Here is a 10,000-nt window from a genome sequence, read left to right on the forward strand (position 1 = left end):
AGATGATTGCAAATAATTTTATTTTCCACATTTGCAAACTTATTATTCACGCAATGATTGCAGCCATTGTTGCGTTCAAAGTTATTTTCCTCAGCTGCAAACTTTTCGCTGTTTGCCATCAGAAGCGGCGGTTGCAATCAGAAATGATTGCTAATTATTGCTAATGATTGTTACATGTCCGTGACAAATAATTTTTTTCTGAGCATTTGCGAACTTTCTGCTGTTTGCAATAAGAAGCAACAGTTGCAATTGAAAATTCTGCTTCCCATGATTTTATTTTGCACATTTGCAAACTTTCTGCTGTTTGCAATAAGAAGCAACAGTTGCAATTGGAGATTATTTGCAAGGATTGCAATAAAAAGCAACACTTGCAATCGAAAATTCTGCATCCCATGATTTTATTTTCCGCATTTGCAAACTTTCTGCTGTTTGCAATCAGAAGCGACAGTTGCAATTGGAGATGATTGCAAATCATTTTATTTTCCGCATTTGCAAACTTTCTGCTGTTTGCAATTGGAGATTCTTGCCGTCCAACTTGCATGAAAGTTGATTTGCAATAAGAAAAATAATGTATTTAAGAAGAATAATAAATTATTTGCAGTTTGCAATACGAAGCGGCGATTGCCATTGGAGATTATTGCAGCCATTGTTGCATTAAATGTTATTTTCTGCATTTGCAAACCTTTCTGCTGTTTGCAATAAGAAGCGACAGTTGCAATTGGAGATTATTGCAAATAATTTAATTTTCCACACTTGCAAACTTTATTTATTTGCAATCAGAAGCGACAGTTGCAATTGGAAATGATTGCAAATAATTTTATTTTCCGCACTTGCAAACTTTATTTATTTGCAATCAGAAGCGACAGTTGCAATTGGAAATCATTGCAAATAATTTTATTTTCCGCATTTGCAAACTTTCTGCTGTTTGCAATCAGAAGTGACAGTTGCAATTGGAGATGATTGCAAAGAATTTTATTTTCCGCATTTGCAAACTTTATTTATTTGCAATCAGAAGCGACAGTTGCAATTGGAGATGATTGCAAAGAATTTGATTTTCCGCGTTTGCATGGATAGGATAGGAGAAAAGAAAAGGATAGGATAGGAGACAAGGATAGGATAGGAGGATAGGATAGGAGAAAAGAAAAGGATAGGATAGGAGACAAGGATAGGATAGGAGACAAGGATAGGATAGGAGGATAGGATAGGAGAAAAGGATAGGATAGGAGGATAGGATAGGAGACAAGGATAGGAGACTAGGATAGGATAGGATAGGAGACAAGGAGGGGATAGGAGAGGAGAGGATAGGATAGGATAGGATAGGATAGGATAGGATAGGAGGAAAGGATAGGATAGGAAGATAGGATAGGAGACAAGGAGAAAAGGATAGGATAGGAGGATAGGATAGGATAGGAGACAAGGATAGGATAGGAAAGGATAGGATAGGATAGGATAGGAGACAAGGATAGGATAGGAGACAAGGATAGGATAGGAGGATAGGATAGGAGACAAGGATAGGATAAGATAGGATAAGATAGGATAGGAGGAAAGGATAGGATAAGAGGATAGGATAGGAGACAAGGATAGGATAGGAAGATAGGATAGGAGACTAGGATAGGATAGGATAGGATAAGAGAGGAGAGGAGACAAGGATAGGATAGGAGACAAGGAGAAAAGGATAGGATAGGAGGATAGGATAGGAGACTAGGATAGGATAGGAAGATAGGATAGGAGACAAGGAGAAAAGGATAGGATAGGAGGATAGGATAGGAGACTAGGATAGGATAGGAAGATAGGATAGGAGACAAGGAGAAAAGGATAGGATAGGAGGATAGGATAGGATAGGATAGGATAGGATAGGATAGGATAGGAGACAAGGATAGGATAGGATAGGAGACAAGGATAGGATAGGAGACAAGGATAGGATAGGAGGATAGGATAGGAGACAAGGATAGGATAGGATAGGATAGGAGACAAGGATAGGATAGGATAGGAGACTAGGATAGGATAGGAGACAAGGATAGGAGACTAGGATAGGATAGGATAGGATAGGGGACCGGGATAGGATAGGATAGGAGACAAGGAGGGGATAGGAGAGGAGAGGAGAGGATAGGATAGGATAGGATAGGATAGGATAGGATAGGAGGAAAGGATAGGATAGGAAGATAGGATAGGAGACAAGGAGAAAAGGATAGGATAGGAGGATAGGATAGGATAGGAGACAAGGATAGGATAGGAAAGGATAGGATAGGATAGGATAGGATAGGATAGGAGACAAGGATAGGATAGGAGACAAGGATAGGATAGGAGGATAGGATAGGAGACAAGGATAGGATAAGATAGGATAAGATAGGATAGGAGGAAAGGATAGGATAAGAGGATAGGATAGGAGACAAGGATAGGATAGGAAGATAGGATAGGAGACTAGGATAGGATAGGATAGGATAAGAGAGGAGAGGAGACAAGGATAGGATAGGAGACAAGGAGAAAAGGATAGGATAGGAGGATAGGATAGGAGACTAGGATAGGATAGGAAGATAGGATAGGAGACAAGGAGAAAAGGATAGGATAGGAGGATAGGATAGGAGACTAGGATAGGATAGGAAGATAGGATAGGAGACAAGGAGAAAAGGATAGGATAGGAGGATAGGATAGGATAGGATAGGATAGGATAGGATAGGAGACAAGGATAGGATAGGATAGGAGACAAGGATAGGATAGGAGACAAGGATAGGATAGGAGGATAGGATAGGAGACAAGGATAGGATAGGATAGGATAGGAGACAAGGATAGGATAGGATAGGAGACTAGGATAGGATAGGAGACAAGGATAGGAGACTAGGATAGGATAGGATAGGATAGGGGACCGGGATAGGATAGGATAGGAGACAAGGAGGGGATAGGAGAGGAGAGGAGAGGAGAGGATAGGATAGGATAGGATAGGATAGGATAGGAGGAAAGGATAGGATAGGAAGATAGGATAGGAGACAAGGAGAAAAGGATAGGATAGGAGGATAGGATAGGATAGGATAGGATAGGAGACAAGGATAGGATAGGATAGGAAACAAGGATAGGATAGGATAGGATAGGATAGGATAGGATAGGATAGGATAGGATAGGAGACAAGGATAGGATAGGATAGGAGACTAGGATAGGATAGGAGGATAGGATAGGATAGGATAGGATAGGATAGGATAGGATAGGAGACTAGGATAGGAGGATAGGATAGGATAGGAGACAAGGATAGGATAGGATAGGAGACTAGGATAGGATAGGAGGATAGGATAGGATAGGAGACAAGGATAGGATAGGAGACAAGGATAGGATAGGAGACTAGGATAGGATAGGAGGATAGGATAGGAGACAAGGATAGGATAGGAGACTAGGATAGGATAGGAGGATAGGATAGGAGACAAGGATAGGATAGGATAAGATAGGATAAGATAGGATAGGAGGAAAGGATAGGATAAGAGGATAGGATAGGAGACAAGGATAGGATAGGAAGATAGGATAGGAGACTAGGATAGGATAGGATAGGATAAGAGAGGAGAGGAGACAAGGATAGGATAGGAGACAAGGAGAAAAGGATAGGATAGGAGGATAGGATAGGATAGGATAGGATAGGATAGGATAGGAGACAAGGATAGGATAGGATAGGAGACAAGGATAGGATAGGAGACAAGGATAGGATAGGATAGGGGACCGGGATAGGATAGGATAGGAGACAAGGATAGGATAGGATAGGATAGGATAGGATAGGATAGGAGACTAGGATAGGATAGGAGACTAGGATAGGATAGGAGACAAGGATAGGATAGGAGACTAGGATAGGATAGGAGGATAGGATAGGAGACAAGGATAGGATAGGATAGGATAGGAGACAAGGATAGGATAGGAAAGGATAGGATAGGATAGGAGACAAGGATAGGATAGGAGGATAGGATAGGAGAAAAGAAAAGGATAGGATAGGATAGGAGGAAAGGATAGGATAGGAGGATAGGATAGGAGAAAAGGATAGGATAGGAGGATAGGATAGGAGACAAGGATAGGAGACTAGGATAGGATAGGATAGGATAGGGGACCGGGATAGGATAGGATAGGAGACAAGGAGGGGATAGGAGAGGATAGGATAGGAGGAAAGGATAGGATAGGAGGATAGGATAGGATAGGATAGGATAGGAGACAAGGATAGGATAGGATAGGAAACAAGGATAGGATAGGATAGGATAGGATAGGAGACTAGGATAGGATAGGAGGATAGGATAGGAGACAAGGATAGGATAGGATAGGATAGGATAGGAGACTAGGATAGGATAGGAGGATAGGATAGGAGACAAGGATAGGATAGGATAGGATAGGATAGGATAGGATAGGATAGGAGACTAGGATAGGAGGATAGGATAGGAGACAAGGATAGGATAGGAAAGGATAGGAGACTAGGATAGGATAGGATAGGATAGGATAGGATAGGATAGGAGGAAAGGATAGGATAGGAGGATAGGATAGGATAGGACAGGATAGGAGACAAGGATAGGATAGGAGACAAGGATAGGATAGGAGACTAGGATAGGATAGGAGGATAGGATAGGAGACAAGGATAGGATAGGATAGGATAGGATAAGATAGGATAGGAGGAAAGGATAGGATAAGAGGATAGGATAGGAGACTAGGATAGGATAGGATAGGATAAGAGAGGAGAGGAGACAAGGATAGGATAGGAGACAAGGAGAAAAGGATAGGATAGGAGGATAGGATAGGAGACTAGGATAGGATAGGAAGATAGGATAGGAGACAAGGAGAAAAGGATAGGATAGGAGGATAGGATAGGATAGGATAGGATAGGATAGGATAGGATAGGATAGGATAGGAGACAAGGATAGGATAGGATAGGAGACAAGGATAGGATAGGAGACAAGGATAGGATAGGATAGGATAGGATAGGAGACTAGGATAGGAGGATAGGATAGGAGACAAGGATAGGATAGGAAAGGATAGGATAGGATAGGAGACAAGGATAGGATAGGAGGATAGGATAGGAGAAAAGAAAAGGATAGGATAGGATAGGAGGAAAGGATAGGAGACTAGGATAGGATAGGATAGGATAGGGGACCGGGATAGGATAGGATAGGAGACTAGGATAGGATAGGATAGGATAGGATAGGATAGGAGGAAAGGATAGGATAGGAGGAGAGGAGAGGATAGGAGACAAGGATAGGATAGGAGGATAGGATAGGATAGGATAGGATGGGATAGGATAGGATTGGATAGGAGACAAGGATAGGATAGGAGGATAGGATAGGATAGGATAGGATAGGAGGATAGGAGAGGAGAGGAGACAAGGGTAGGATAGGAGACTAGGATAGGATAGGATAGGAGGAAAGGATAGGAGACAAGGATAGGATAGGAAGATAGGATAGGATAGGATAGGATAAGAGAGGATAGGATAGGATAGGATAAGAGAGGAGAGGAGACAAGGATAGGATAGGAGACAAGGAGAAAAGGATAGGATAGGAGGATAGGATAGGAGACTAGGATAGGATAGGATAGGATAGGATAGGATAGGATAGGAGGATAGGATAGGAGAGGATAGGATAGCAGACAAGGATAGGATAGGAGGATAGGAGGATAGGATAGGAAACAAGGATAGGATAGGAGGATAGGATAGGAGAGGAGAGGATAGGAGAGGAGACAAGGATAGGATAGGAGGATAGAAGGGTAGGATAGGAGGATGGGTTTGGATAGGATAGGATAGGGGACTAGGATAGGATAGGAAACAAGGATAGGATAGGAGGATTGGATAGGAGACAAGGATAGGATAAGATAGGATAAGATAGGATAGGAGGAAAGGATAGGATAAGAGGATAGGATAGGAGACAAGGATAGGATAGGAAGATAGGATAGGAGACTAGGATAGGATAGGATAGGATAAGAGAGGAGAGGAGACAAGGATAGGATAGGAGACAAGGAGAAAAGGATAGGATAGGAGGATAGGATAGGAGACTAGGATAGGATAGGAAGATAGGATAGGAGACAAGGAGAAAAGGATAGGATAGGAGGATAGGATAGGAGACTAGGATAGGATAGGAAGATAGGATAGGAGACAAGGAGAAAAGGATAGGATAGGAGGATAGGATAGGATAGGATAGGATAGGATAGGATAGGATAGGAGACAAGGATAGGATAGGATAGGAGACAAGGATAGGATAGGAGACAAGGATAGGATAGGAGGATAGGATAGGAGACAAGGATAGGATAGGATAGGATAGGAGACAAGGATAGGATAGGATAGGAGACTAGGATAGGATAGGAGACAAGGATAGGAGACTAGGATAGGATAGGATAGGATAGGGGACCGGGATAGGATAGGATAGGAGACAAGGAGGGGATAGGAGAGGAGAGGAGAGGAGAGGATAGGATAGGATAGGATAGGATAGGATAGGAGGAAAGGATAGGATAGGAAGATAGGATAGGAGACAAGGAGAAAAGGATAGGATAGGAGGATAGGATAGGATAGGATAGGATAGGAGACAAGGATAGGATAGGATAGGAAACAAGGATAGGATAGGATAGGATAGGATAGGATAGGATAGGATAGGATAGGATAGGATAGGAGACAAGGATAGGATAGGATAGGAGACTAGGATAGGATAGGAGGATAGGATAGGATAGGATAGGATAGGATAGGATAGGATAGGATAGGAGACTAGGATAGGAGGATAGGATAGGATAGGAGACAAGGATAGGATAGGATAGGAGACTAGGATAGGATAGGAGGATAGGATAGGATAGGAGACAAGGATAGGATAGGAGACAAGGATAGGATAGGAGACTAGGATAGGATAGGAGGATAGGATAGGAGACAAGGATAGGATAGGAGACTAGGATAGGATAGGAGGATAGGATAGGAGACAAGGATAGGATAGGATAAGATAGGATAAGATAGGATAGGAGGAAAGGATAGGATAAGAGGATAGGATAGGAGACAAGGATAGGATAGGAAGATAGGATAGGAGACTAGGATAGGATAGGATAGGATAAGAGAGGAGAGGAGACAAGGATAGGATAGGAGACAAGGAGAAAAGGATAGGATAGGAGGATAGGATAGGATAGGATAGGATAGGATAGGATAGGAGACAAGGATAGGATAGGATAGGAGACAAGGATAGGATAGGAGACAAGGATAGGATAGGATAGGGGACCGGGATAGGATAGGATAGGAGACAAGGATAGGATAGGATAGGATAGGATAGGATAGGATAGGAGACTAGGATAGGATAGGAGACTAGGATAGGATAGGAGACAAGGATAGGATAGGAGACTAGGATAGGATAGGAGGATAGGATAGGAGACAAGGATAGGATAGGATAGGATAGGAGACAAGGATAGGATAGGAAAGGATAGGATAGGATAGGAGACAAGGATAGGATAGGAGGATAGGATAGGAGAAAAGAAAAGGATAGGATAGGATAGGAGGAAAGGATAGGATAGGAGGATAGGATAGGAGAAAAGGATAGGATAGGAGGATAGGATAGGAGACAAGGATAGGAGACTAGGATAGGATAGGATAGGATAGGGGACCGGGATAGGATAGGATAGGAGACAAGGAGGGGATAGGAGAGGATAGGATAGGAGGAAAGGATAGGATAGGAGGATAGGATAGGATAGGATAGGATAGGAGACAAGGATAGGATAGGATAGGAAACAAGGATAGGATAGGATAGGATAGGATAGGAGACTAGGATAGGATAGGAGGATAGGATAGGAGACAAGGATAGGATAGGATAGGATAGGATAGGAGACTAGGATAGGATAGGAGGATAGGATAGGAGACAAGGATAGGATAGGATAGGATAGGATAGGATAGGATAGGAGACTAGGATAGGAGGATAGGATAGGAGACAAGGATAGGATAGGAAAGGATAGGAGACTAGGATAGGATAGGATAGGATAGGATAGGATAGGATAGGAGGAAAGGATAGGATAGGAGGATAGGATAGGATAGGACAGGATAGGAGACAAGGATAGGATAGGAGACAAGGATAGGATAGGAGACTAGGATAGGATAGGAGGATAGGATAGGAGACAAGGATAGGATAGGATAGGATAGGATAAGATAGGATAGGAGGAAAGGATAGGATAAGAGGATAGGATAGGAGACTAGGATAGGATAGGATAGGATAAGAGAGGAGAGGAGACAAGGATAGGATAGGAGACAAGGAGAAAAGGATAGGATAGGAGGATAGGATAGGAGACTAGGATAGGATAGGAAGATAGGATAGGAGACAAGGAGAAAAGGATAGGATAGGAGGATAGGATAGGATAGGATAGGATAGGATAGGATAGGATAGGATAGGATAGGAGACAAGGATAGGATAGGATAGGAGACAAGGATAGGATAGGAGACAAGGATAGGATAGGATAGGATAGGATAGGAGACTAGGATAGGAGGATAGGATAGGAGACAAGGATAGGATAGGAAAGGATAGGATAGGATAGGAGACAAGGATAGGATAGGAGGATAGGATAGGAGAAAAGAAAAGGATAGGATAGGATAGGAGGAAAGGATAGGAGACTAGGATAGGATAGGATAGGATAGGGGACCGGGATAGGATAGGATAGGAGACTAGGATAGGATAGGATAGGATAGGATAGGATAGGAGGAAAGGATAGGATAGGAGGAGAGGAGAGGATAGGAGACAAGGATAGGATAGGAGGATAGGATAGGATAGGATAGGATGGGATAGGATAGGATTGGATAGGAGACAAGGATAGGATAGGAGGATAGGATAGGATAGGATAGGATAGGAGGATAGGAGAGGAGAGGAGACAAGGGTAGGATAGGAGACTAGGATAGGATAGGATAGGAGGAAAGGATAGGAGACAAGGATAGGATAGGAAGATAGGATAGGATAGGATAGGATAAGAGAGGATAGGATAGGATAGGATAAGAGAGGAGAGGAGACAAGGATAGGATAGGAGACAAGGAGAAAAGGATAGGATAGGAGGATAGGATAGGAGACTAGGATAGGATAGGATAGGATAGGATAGGATAGGATAGGAGGATAGGATAGGAGAGGATAGGATAGCAGACAAGGATAGGATAGGAGGATAGGAGGATAGGATAGGAAACAAGGATAGGATAGGAGGATAGGATAGGAGAGGAGAGGATAGGAGAGGAGACAAGGATAGGATAGGAGGATAGAAGGGTAGGATAGGAGGATGGGTTTGGATAGGATAGGATAGGGGACTAGGATAGGATAGGAAACAAGGATAGGATAGGAGGATTGGATAGGATAGGAGACAAGGATAGGATAGGATAGGATAAGAGGATAGAAGGGTAGGATAGGAGGATAGGGGAGGATAGGAGGATAATAGGATAGGAGGATATGAGACAAGGATAGGAGAGGAGAGGATAGGACAGAAGGGTAGGATAGGAGGAGAGGATAGGATAGGAGACAAGGATAGGATAGGAGGATAGGATAGGATAGGAGAGGATAGGAGGATAGGATAGGAGACAAGGATAGGATAGGATAGGATAGGATAGGATAGGATAGGAGACAAGGATAGGATAGGATAGGATAGGATAGGATAGGATAGGATAGGAGACTAGGATAGGATAGGAGGATAGGATAGGATAGGAGACTAGGATAGGATAGGATAGGATAGCAGACAAGGATAGGATAGGAGGATAGAAGGGTAGGATAGGAGGATGGGATAGCAGAGGAGGATAGGATAGGAGACAAGGTAGGATAGGATAGGATAGGATAGGAGACAAGGATAGGATAGGAGGATAGGATAGGAGACAAGGATAGGATAGGAGGATAGGATAGGATAGGAGGAGAGGATAGGATAGGAGGAGAGGAGAGGAGAGGATAGGATAGGAGACAAGGATAGGATAGGGGACAAGGATAGGATAGGAGGATAGGATAGGATAGGAGGATAGGATAGGATAGGAGACTAGGATAGGATAGGAGGATAGAAGGGTAGGATAGGAGACAAGGAT

At 43.0% G+C, this 10,000-nt stretch overlaps 1 protein-coding gene across 2 annotated transcripts in view; it reads left to right on the plus strand.

Moving 5' to 3' along the window:
- LOC144326568 (protein PAXX-like) overlaps nt 1-10,000 on the plus strand; it is a 24,369-nt gene that overhangs the window by 2,182 nt on the left and 12,187 nt on the right. The gene's annotated exons all lie outside the window — the stretch shown is intronic.

The sequence above is a fragment of the Podarcis muralis genome, unplaced genomic scaffold (genome assembly GCF_964188315.1).
Source record: "Podarcis muralis unplaced genomic scaffold, rPodMur119.hap1.1 HAP1_SCAFFOLD_153, whole genome shotgun sequence".
Lineage (NCBI taxonomy): Eukaryota > Metazoa > Chordata > Lepidosauria > Squamata > Lacertidae > Podarcis > Podarcis muralis.